The 12,513-nt window shown below is 29.5% G+C and overlaps 1 long non-coding RNA gene across 1 annotated transcript; it reads left to right on the top strand.

The window, feature by feature from the left end:
• Nucleotides 1-237: 237 nt before the first annotated feature.
• LOC143042590 (uncharacterized) lies at nt 238-11,440 on the top strand. The gene is made up of 3 exons (XR_012968059.1): nt 238-1,454; nt 2,026-4,417; nt 8,053-11,440. It is a non-coding gene; the product is annotated as an uncharacterized LOC143042590 (long non-coding RNA).
• Nucleotides 11,441-12,513: the final 1,073 nt, after the last annotated feature.

Below are 12,513 nucleotides of genomic sequence, written 5' to 3'. Positions count from 1 at the left end.
TTTACTCAAATTATATGAGTAGTTTCACTTTGTAAATAACAAAGTCAGTTAACAAGATATGAGCTGGTCAGTATAGGCATTTGCTAAACGTCACGTAAACAAGTTTCTATATTTTATTCATTTCAAGAATCATATATTTTCATTTGTATTCAAGATATGACAAGAATCTATTCAGTATAACACATGTAGTAATTTATCTCTACACTCAAGAGATAATAATAATGTATATCTACACTCAAGAGATAATATGTTGGTGTGTCAGAAAAATACATAAAAAGGCTGAGTTCTGCTATCTTACTAAGAAAATAAATTACCTAAGAGAAAATCCTAACTTCAAGTGAATTTAATCAGAATACCTCTTTCTAACATTTTTGTATATAGTTGTAACTGATACCTCACCAGTTACATAAAAAATGTTTATTATTATTAGTTATATTCAGAACCTTTCCTGAATAACTAACAATGAAATACAGTTTATACCATACATAAACTATATTGTTTATTATAATTTCCAGACCTTTAGGAAATTATCCCTTACTTGTCAAATGTTTTCCTATTTAATCCTATTTATTACAAAAAGACAAACGTTAACAGTAAACATGAACTTCAATGAACAATTTCAATAATCCTAACTTTGACAGATAAACTAGAAATAAAGCTTTAAAGAGTCAGCTAAAATGAAATATTCCTTTTAAACTTTGAAAACGCTAACTTTACTATTTTTCTTTACAATTTAACCTTTAAATAAATGAAGTTTCTAAGAAAAATTAACCATTTTTACTGAAATAAATAACGAGCAAATAAAAATACCAACTGTAAGAACCAAAAGTTTAAGCAGAACTGACGACCAAGCGTCGAAATTACGTCAATGTTGGATTGTTGGATTGTTGGAAAGTTGGAAAAACGTTGGATTGTTGGATCGCGCGCTTGCCGTCCAACCAAACATTTGAATTCTTAAATAAATTACAAAAATCACAATAATATACAATTTTAGTAACCTTTATATAATAAACAAAGTTTGCATGGTACTAAACAAGTTTCTATGGTAACTAAAAATACAACAATATATACAGCGCCACCGGAAGTCACAATACGTAAACAACATTGCAAAAAGTTATGTGTTTCACCGGCGGACCAAAATGATAAATATCAAGGATAGTGAGCATTAACATCTACAAAACATTGAAGACGTTGACTATAAATACTAAAAGGAATTACAAGAAGTATGTGAAAACAGTTGCCAACACGTAAAAATAGTGTTTTTATTGAACAATCGTCCCAAGTGACACATGGGTTCTACTGCGCATGTCAATACATTTCATTCATAAAATTCAAGCACAGGTGCGTGGAATTTACTACGATTTACTACGATCTACTACAGTTGCTACAATTGGATCTTCACAAAAATACAAGACATACAGTTGGATTATTCAATGGATTATTACTATGAACTGGTAAATTATTACATAAACTTCAACTGGTTTATCAAAGTAATTCAATATTTTTAGAAAACTCATAACATTGTAATTGTTCTTACTATACTTATTAAATGTTAATTAAAACTTATTTGCTTCAATTATCATATGTTCCAGACTACAAGCATTACAAGTAGTATAATACAAGTTATTTCACACAGTTACTGTTTCCTACATAATAACTTTCATAAAAAATACAGAATATTAAACAGTATGCTTTATTTATACCAATAAAAAACATACATCAAAAATATCTTACATGTCTATAACACGTCACAATAAAATACATGTACCCTAGTCTTTGTACTCTACATTTTACCCCCTTTCCATTATTTGCGTCCCCGCAAATACTTAGAACTTTTGCAAAAGTTTCCATTTAAAATTTTCTATGTCTTAAATACATATTCTTCTTAAAAAGAAATTATTTCTAAAACTGGATGAAATTAGCTTTCTTATTAATACAATCTATGATTATAACACAAATACATCATAATATAATACCACATATGTAAAAATTATACATAATTATCATGATTATATTCTTTTACAGATACACCAGAAGATTCAACATTATGACCATCAGCACGAGGGCAGTAGATACCTAACAGACATATAAATGTACCAAATGTGGAAAATTACTGAACGTTATGAACAAACTGGAACAGGGCTAAGAACCAGAGGTTTTCTGAAGGAAAATTTTAGTTACCATGCAAACAGTACCAAAACTATTTTAATATAAATTCAAAAATACACTTAAAATTTTCTTTTACACTTAAAAACTTTGACTATATCTAATATTAATAACTTCTAAACTTTTCAACTTTCCAAAGACATTTTCAATCTAATAAATTTCTAATAACTTTTAATCTTATAATATCCTTAAATTACTTTTGATATCAACAATTCAAATAAACAATACCATAACATTTCTATTAAAGAATTAAAATTACATGTACATCTTTATTCAATCTTAAATTAAATGTCTCTTCATGTAGCTACCAGGGACTTCATCGGGGTTTATTTGTACAAACTAATTTACATAGTAAACGATTAATTCAACTGTACTATAATTATTTCTATGTTCGCTTTAAGTGAGCATGAAACAATTGCAACTGGGCAATGAGCATTTCAGTGAAAGGAAATTCCTATGTTACAGATTAAATTTGAAATTATGATATAATAATTAACGATCGGTAATGAACAAATTAATGATGATAATGACCATTTCATCCACTGTGTCCCCAATGAAAGAATTGCCGTTAGCGTTATTGATGTCATTAAGACATACATGTTTACACGTTAAAATATGTGATACGTTCTGGTGTTTAACAGTAGACACGTTTTGACGGAAAACAATTATCGGACACGCGTTGGTGTTATGAAATCGGACACGTTTGGCCAGTATGGAATATTAGGGACACGTTTAGGGAGAATATACATGTTTGGGGGATAATGACTTGTTTGGGAGATGAAAACATTTGGGAGTGTTGCATATATACATGTAAAGATATGAATAAGCCTCTTTAACGCTTGTTTTCATGCATATTGCAATTAACACGTCTACAAAAAATTGTAAACAACACGTTTAATGATTAAATGCGTCCGAAGAGCTTTTCTGGATTTACCTTCATCAGGATCGCTCAAAGCCAAATATCTGAAATTCGAGGATGTATAAGTATCGAAACCGTTGAAGAGCTATATGACAAATAGACCTAAAACAAATACCCAAGTTCATCTAAAGTCAACTTTGCCTGAGGAGTAGAAACCTTAGTTGGTTTTTTTTTAAATAATTTAAAAATTTATAAACGGACAATTTTATATCATACTGTATCATAAGTACTACCACACTTTGCATAGGTTTTAACTGTTGTCCTTATTTTCAAAGAATAAATACATGTTCGATCAAATATTGGAAAACGCAGCAAACATATTTTGTTATCTCAAAATCAAGAAATTAATAATATTTGTGCATACGAATATTCACATTTATTCTGGTATAAAATAAGAACATTCAACAAAAGTATTGATAAAAATATGTAATTGATTAAGTCGTCGATGAAATCTTTTCTGCAAATGGAACCAAATCCAAAATTAACTCAATCTTACAAAGATATTTTATATCTATAGGGTGCACTTCTGTTAATATAGACAATACACTTTCCCAAAGGAACTCCCGTTACCGCTAAAACAGTGCTAATTCTATTATAAAGTTTCATAAAAAATATGTCCTGGAATGAAATGTTGATAAGCACTACTGATTTATTTAAAGATCAAAACATTGGCCATGAAGACAATTATATGCCTCGAACTTCTAAGAGATTAAACGTATACTAAATCATTTAATAATTATGCAACCACTTTGGATGTTCTTCATAATTCAAAACTGCCTCTATTCATATGTATTTATGCAACTAACATTTTAAAGTTATGACTCTATGATAATAAACATAGAGATCATACCTTGGAAGCAGTACGTAAACAAGACAAAATATCTATGAATATGATATATCTCCCTAAAAGAGGCATGGTTTGTAAAACAGTTGTATTTACAGGTGCAACATTTAGATAGAAGATACAATGTCCATATATTGTAGATGTCTACGGACCTGTTTTATTGGTATGTCAAATTTGTATTCTGAAGAAAACTAAGTAGTACAAAAATGTTATTCCTTGAGAAAGAAAATATATATCTTAATATTTTGTTGATGTTCAAGAACATGCTGTATTGGTATATAATATTTGTATTCTGAAATAAATTACTACATGAATAGAATACAACAGGAAATTATCATAATTATTCTATTTATTCAAAGATTTGCATTTTGGTTAAAAATTGTCTTGTACATATATATTCAAAAAGTTTTGTTTATTTTTTCACTCACAGCCAAGAACTGTATTTCCGGAGAAATCTACATGCACGGTGATTCAGATCTTTAAGAAATGTAAGTATATTTTAACATATAATCTTCTACATCCGATTTCACCTGGATAGATGCACGCTTGATAAAGCTAGTTGGTCTAGCGAAATATTGCGTTCATTTTCATTATTTTGTAAATATTTTAAACATTCTTATATATACATACTAAATAGTGTTTTAAAATTACATTGTTAGTGCATGTAAGAAAAATGATTGATTCAAGGGACGAGAACCCGACGAAGAGGTTCCCTAGTGTATTGTACATTTACCAATTTTCTAGCCAATTTTCAAAGGGGGTTCCCAATGCAGGAGAAACAGGGTGTTACAACCCTCGGACCTACCTCTTCCTAATCCGCCAAGAGGTTGATATTATACACTTTATAAGATATCTCCTAAAGTTTAAAAGATATCTTATTTATATTTTTTTTTATAGTTAAAATGATAAATAAGACATTACGATAGCACAAAAAAATATATAAGATATCTTATAAACTTTATGAAATATCTTATAACGTTTATGATATATCGTATAAAGTTCATGTGATATCTGATAATGTTAATGAGATATTTTATAAAATTTTATGAGATATCCTATAAAGTTTATGAGATTATTGAAGTTACAATAAATAATAAAACGCCTTGCTATATGGAGTGTTTATTTTTTTCAAATCCATTAACAACTATAATTTTATGGTTTCTATTAACAAAAACTTATCGCGAAATTGTAATTGAAAGTATATTTGGTCACAAAACTGCAACTTCTACATAAATGCGTTTTTGAAGAAAAGTTATTATAAAACAATTAAGGACACATGATACAGTTTTGATCTCGTATTTACATTTTGATAAAAATTTCCATATAGACTATTTTTTACCTGATTAAGTCAAATATGTTATAAAAAAATATACCGGCATGTGCTAATTTTTGAGTAAAATGAGGTCGAAATTTTGTATATTTGTTCAAAATTCGGATTTGTGGCCGTATTTTCCATTTCGAAAGAAAGACAAAACTTTTTTGTTTTAAAAGATAAACACAAATTGTTTTTTTTGTAAAATAATTGATAATTTCTGGTTTTTTTTATAAGTATTCTAAAAATTTATACATTTTTTATTCAGAAATAACTCATATATATCAAATTATCATGAGTGTATAATAAAACATTATTTTTTGCTGTATATTTATCAAATTTAAAAAAAAATGCAATATTTACGTTTTCATGAAAATTGGCACACATAATTTCTCGCGTAATCAAACCAAATGGCATTTTAAAAACGAGGGGTTTATGAACTCGTTTTCAAGTTAATCAGTTTGATTGAAAAAAAATCAGTCGGAAACTGAATCTTTTCCCGATAAGTCATAGTTTGGTGTCGCGAAAATAACAATTTACGTTAGCAACGTCATTACCTCCCCTGTAACTGTATTGTATGCCCTTAAACTGTTTTATTAATTTCTGTTTTCAAGTTTGACAAGTATTTTCACTCAATTCAATTCAATTCAATTTTTTTCATTTTTTTTCTTAAGTGATTTTCGTGAATGAATTATTCCTAAAGTTTTTATTTATGATAGTTTTATTGATAAATATGAGTTTATACGATTCGGAATATTCAATTTCAGATCAAATTGTTATTTATCTATAGGATAAAATATACTCAATTCAATTGAATTCAAATATTTCTTGTCATTTAAAATGTTGAAATAAACAATAAATGTGTGACAAATACAAAAATAAGTATACAATGTAACTGATATTTACCCATACATGTATATACATGTAAAAAAATCGGCGTTTTCTATGAACAAAAGATTGTTTCAAAGACAAATGTATGAAGTACAAAACGCTACATTTAAAGTCATATCACAAATATTATCGACTTTGTATGGTTTTAGAGGAGTTACGGCTCAATGAATTCAGTATCTTCCTACAGTAGTATAGATGACTTCTATATATGCGATGACTAAAAAGATCATAAAATAATTCACGGTTTAAGCATTAACTGTGTTAAGGCCCTTGTTCAATCCTTCTGACGTCATGGTACCCAAATTGTACCGAGTATCCAAATAGCTCCTATTCAACATAAACAGCTGAGAAATTCTTAAAATGTTTCTTTTAGACGCAACAATTTGTATTTTGATTATTTGACATTATACACGTCTTACAAAATAGGTGAATATATTCAAATATACACTTAACGTTACCAGTTTATCTCATGAAGCTTTCACTTGAAGAGAAAGAAATACGAAAACCCCGTCATGCGAAGTACACAAAACGTCATCTTTTAAAAATGAACAAAAAACAAGCATCCATTTAAGAAAATGAATAGTGGGCATATACTAATGTCAAATTGTTTTAAATATCTGAAAAAATAAAACAAAACAACACATTTGATTTTAAATGATGTAAATTTAAGCATGGATGCAATTTGGGTACTCCTCATTACAGAATAATGGATAGTTTGGAGGTCCATTCAGACCCATTTTTTCTATGACTCAATAGGGATTAAAAATCAAATTGGTGTACCTATTTAATAAAGAAGGATACGGCTACAAGATAAACACGGAAATGTGTGTCTTTGCCATAAAAAAAAAAACGTAGGTGAAAAAACTGTCAAAAAGGTGCAATCTGGGTACCGTCATGTTATTTTGCCAGGTGTACATGCGCTAAGCCATAAATATATAATTTTATTTATAGTGCAACCTGATATAACATTTTTACATACATTAATACAAAGTCAATCAGCCAGCCTTCAGAGGCTTACGAAGCACTGTCAATACATATATATGATTAGCACTAATATTATTAGTAAACAACAGTCCTATATTACTGTGATAGCGATATTTTCCTCTTTGCTTTATTTTGTTGAAATTTAAACTTTATTTAAAAGCAGATTCAAATTGTTAGCTTACATGTTAACAATTTTATCCATTTTAATCCCAGCAATGTTTATTTCTTGTTATCATATTTATTATATGTGTTTAATTGTATTATATGTTTATGGTACTTACGTGACAAATTTCATTAAAACCTGTAGTTGTAATGAAGTCAGATTACATAATTTGTATTATTAATTCTTAATATTGTTTCTCTGCGAATGGTCAGTTGGATACCAGCAGTTAAGCTGTACTGAGATCGTGCATGTATTGTAAAGTGACATTCATTGTATTTAGTATAGAACATTTATTGGAAATATCATTTGTTTTATATTTTTCGGAATATTTACCGTTGAACTGTGAAAGTGTTTTGCACTATTGTGAAGTTATATATAAACCATTCTAAAGCTTAACTTATATTTGTTGACTTCAGCCAGTGAGTTACCCACCCAATTCTTGATTTATCAGGAACGACGAAAACCCCGTTTATTTTAGAGAAAATAAAAGAGTTCAGAGTTCAATTCCGATACTATTTTTCAATTGTTTACTTGTATGAAACTTAAGAATGAAATTTAAATATTCACTGTTGACAGTTTTTTTTTAATCTGTTTTGGTTTTCACTTTCATGGACAAACCGTTGTGTATTTGATTTTAGTGTAGCTGATGACGGTTTTTCCAGAAATAACTATTGTCTTCACTAAAATTAGTATCCTATGTTTTTTCTAGATGTTACATATACATATTTATTCAAATTATTATGATTTTAGTATGTCCTTTAATTTTTTTACAGGTTTTATCACTCATGAAGAAATATGCAAAGACTATCTGGACGTAAAGTGTCTTTCTGTACTATATTATGCTGTCTGTTTATTTCTTTCATATGTGTGAACCATTTCTTTCCGACTATGAGAATAAGTGGGAACATTGAAAAAATCGTTTACGATAGTGTACCTGTAAAAGAAGTTGAAAAATATTTTACTGTTTCGACAATTCCGAAAAAATACGCTTGTAAATATCAATGGAACAGACAGCCACAATACAAGAAAACACATTTCAATACTTTCTCCAAAAGATGTTCCACGACTGACAAATCAAGAACTGCGGCAGATAAAAAGATTTGGTACTTCTTCGCCTATAGTTGTAAGAAAATACAAACTGATATTCTTCTGGAACGAAAAGGCTGGCTGCACGTACTGGAAAAGACTGCTTCAGTTTATACAGGGACTACGAAATAAAGATGTGCATGTTCCCGGACGAAATGGACTACCTTATCTTAATCAGTTTGAAGATAATGAAATAACAGATATGATGTTTAATGATACCTGGACAAAAGCAGTATTTGTGAGGGAACCGAGAGAACGAGTATTGTCTGCTTTCTTAGAGAAGGGATTAAACCCCGCCCGTATGAGGGACATCTGTCGAAGGACCGCCGTAAACTCTTTTTCGGAATTCATAACGCTTATAAAAACTTGTAAAGACGTTTACTGGGGTTCACAGGTAAAGTTACCAAGACATTTACACAAATATACATGGATTGGTAAAATGCCAGATATAAATACATTTACTGAAAATCTTTTAACAAAACTCTGAGCTTGGGGTGCTACTGTTAAGGACTATCTACATTCAAAAGAACAGTTTGAGAAAACAAGACCTCATGCTACAAGCGCCAGTGAGAAACTGTTACAATATTACAATGATACCAAGTCTCAAGACATTATTTTTAAAATGTATGCTGATGATCATGATGGGTTTAAGTTTGATAAAAAATACTACAATTAAACCAATTAGTCGCTTCTGGTAATGAATTTTCTTTTTTTTTCTATATTTTTATCATGAAAGTAGGAGACAAAACACAATATTTTTAACTCTGCCATACGATAAGGTAGTTCAGGAGCCGGTATCATGAAGAAATCTTAGTGCTTTAGATCATGTTATCTACTAAGAGTGTATCTTGAAGTAATCTTAGAATGATTAAGAACCCATGTTGCACTCGAAACCCACATATTACTCTTTATTCTTCTCCGAAAGTTTTCTTAGTTTTAATCTTATCGACTGGGTATCTCGAAGGTTGATAATTAACTTATTAATAAGATCGTCTTCGCAAATTTAACGTGTATCTGCATTCGTTTTTGGCCAGGGACACCCCTATCCCTGTCTTAGTTAAAACATATCTCTTGCAGTATTAAGAATGGAATATCCAAAAGGATGATCAGAGATCGAACAGATCCATTAAATTTCATAAACGATCGTAGGAATTTCCGTGATTACAGAAAATGTCCCGAGTAACAGCACTTTGTTCTACTGAAATAGCTGTCATTATTGTTTCCGATTCATCTTTGTCGTCATGGGGTCTTCTTATAAAATAAAAAGATGTGGTATGATTACCAAAGTTCGAAAAAAGTGGATATTAGCAATTATATAAACGACCGTACTACCTTCAACAATAAGGCATGAAAAAATGTCAAACAATTTATTTGAGAAATCAACAGCTTTAGTGTAATGAAGTCATTAACAGTCAGAGACAAACATGACTTTAGGCAATGGAAAAATATGTCGAGAGATTGTAATACCGTGAAAGTGCATATGGGTATGACTATAAAATTGAGTGTGATTTTAATTTACTGATAATACAATCAATATGTTTACCAATACAATAATAAACAATTCAAAGATTATTCGCAGTTTTGAAATGGTAAGAATTGGATGTCGTGTTATTCTGTCTGAACAAATTTTCTACAGTTATAGCAAAATCTTTGAAAACTAAACTTTGTATCTATTTAACTATTTTGTCAAAGTTTAAAAAAAATTGTAGTGACGAAATCCATGACTAAAATTATAAACTATTAAGACTTAAATTACGTTCATTAAAATTCAAAACGTCACAACAGACAAGAGCATACTGAACGAGACGGAATATACTGTAAAAGCAGATATTTTCGTGGGGGATTTAATTTCGTTTATTTCGTGGATAAAAATTATCCACGAAATTAAAACCCCAACGCAAAATGGGTTATCTGGAAAACTAGAAATATAGCAAAATATCAAAAGAAAGGGATAAGTAAATTGGTGATTTTAAATATGATAAACCATGAAATGCAATTTCTGCTCAAATATTTTAAACCGAATACGAAAATCGAAGCCTTTTCTACTCTGTGTGACATTTTTTGTATATAAATATATATTTTGCATGGTCAGGTCAGTGCAATGACCTCTTTGATACTGATTGAATAATAATATGTACACTGCTCTCAACTCCCTACATGTAATTTCTATTGTGTATATATATTCATGTATATCATCTAATTGTAACAAGACATGTTGTATCAACAGGTTCATATTATAAACAAATATTTACTCACCATATCTTTGAAGTTAATCCTTATTGGGAATCAAAATCATTAATCCATTTTTTTATGAATGAACTACACATCCCTTTAACAAATCGCACGTGGTAAATGGTCACTCGACCAGAAATTTAATGTAATTGAAATTAACATAACAAAAGACTTGATGTACGATAAAATTGAAACTGCTTAATAAATACAGGTAGCCTTTGTGAGAAATAAATGAAGATAAAAAAACATACTTTATTCAAATAATTATATATAGTGAGAGTTATAGATATATCGATCGATAATGATTGCAGGTACATGTACATTTGTACAAGGATAGATAATATTTATAAAGGTTGATGTTAATAATTTATAGTGGGAGTTTTTTTTCTCATTTGCTTTTTCCCCGACAAATGAGACTATAAAAATTGGGGCCCCCTTAGTTGCTTCCCTGGGCAACTGAGGGTTGATGTAACAGGTGATTGTTAATAAAATATGTTTAATATTAATAAAAAACAAAAAAACCCAACGCAAATTTAACTGTAGATCTACATTATTTTATGGTCTGACAAAATCTTATTGATATTATATAATAAATGAACATAAATGCATACAATGAAATAAATATGTAAATTGATTAGACATCGATATTCAAAGGTTTTCTTTAAGTCAGATGATAATCCCAATCCTTTGTTTGTACAGTAATTAATAATGATCAAGAACTGTCAATCAATGTCATTTAACAGGCCAATGCATCTGTAATGGCCTCAAGAAGTAATACATTCAGCACACAATCATTGTCCTTGGATAAAACATAAAAGGTGTGTAAAAGCCAATAAGCGTGTGCAGGTTGGTTAGTATTCACTGTTACAATGAAATGCAACTATTGAATTTTCCAACGGGGAAAGTAAGGATCAGTTTATTGAGGATTGTCAATGATAAAGTGACATTACCATAATTGTTTTCTTAACTTAAAAAAACACGAAAATTAATTCCCACGAAGTTACTTTTGGAAACAAAACCACGAAATGTTAACCCCTCGAAAATTAATATTTATACAGTAATGTATAAACACTGCAAGTATGACCCGAAAACTGTTCGTTTAAAAGTTACTATTGATTTTGTATCTTTTCATGATTGATCTGATCATTTCGATTCTGTAATAGTTATCCCATGACGACGCGGTGAGTCAGTGTAAGATCAACCCTGGAAATTGATATCATATTTGTGCATACGATACATTTATTTTGGTATAAAATAAGGACATTCAACAAAAGTATAGATAAAATATGTAATTGATTACGTTGACGACTTGTCAATGAAATCTTTTCGAAAATGGAACCAAGTTCAAAAGAACTAAGTCTTAAAAAGATATTTTATGTCTATAGGGTGCACTTCTGTCTACATACACACTGCAATTTCCCATTGAACTCCCGCTACCGCTAAAACAGTGCCAATTATATTATGGAGTTTTGTAAAAAATATATCCTGGAATGAAACGTTGATAAGCACTACTGTTTTATTCAAAGATCAAACAATTGGACTGTGTACAATATTTTTAACCAATTATATGCCTCGAACTTCTAGTAGATTAAACTGGTACTAAATCATGTAATACCTCTGCAACCACATTTGAATCATAATTCAAAATTGCTGCTATTGATGTGTATTTATGCAATTAACATTTTGAAGTTATGACTCTATGATATGAAATATAGAGATCATACCTTAGAAGCAGAACGTAAACAAAACAAAATATCTATGAATATGATATATCTCCTCAAAAGAGGCGTGGTTTGATATAACAGCTGTATTTACAGGTGCAATCTTTAGATAGAAGATAAAATGTCAATCCATTGTGGATGTCTACAAACTTGTTTTATTTGTATGTCATATTTGTATTGTGAAGAAAAAAAAGT

Source organism: Mytilus galloprovincialis, chromosome 1 (genome assembly GCF_965363235.1).
Source record: "Mytilus galloprovincialis chromosome 1, xbMytGall1.hap1.1, whole genome shotgun sequence".
NCBI lineage: Eukaryota > Metazoa > Mollusca > Bivalvia > Mytilida > Mytilidae > Mytilus > Mytilus galloprovincialis.
The sequence above is the reverse complement of the archived record's forward strand: the minus strand, read 5'-3'. Positions and strand labels throughout refer to the sequence as shown.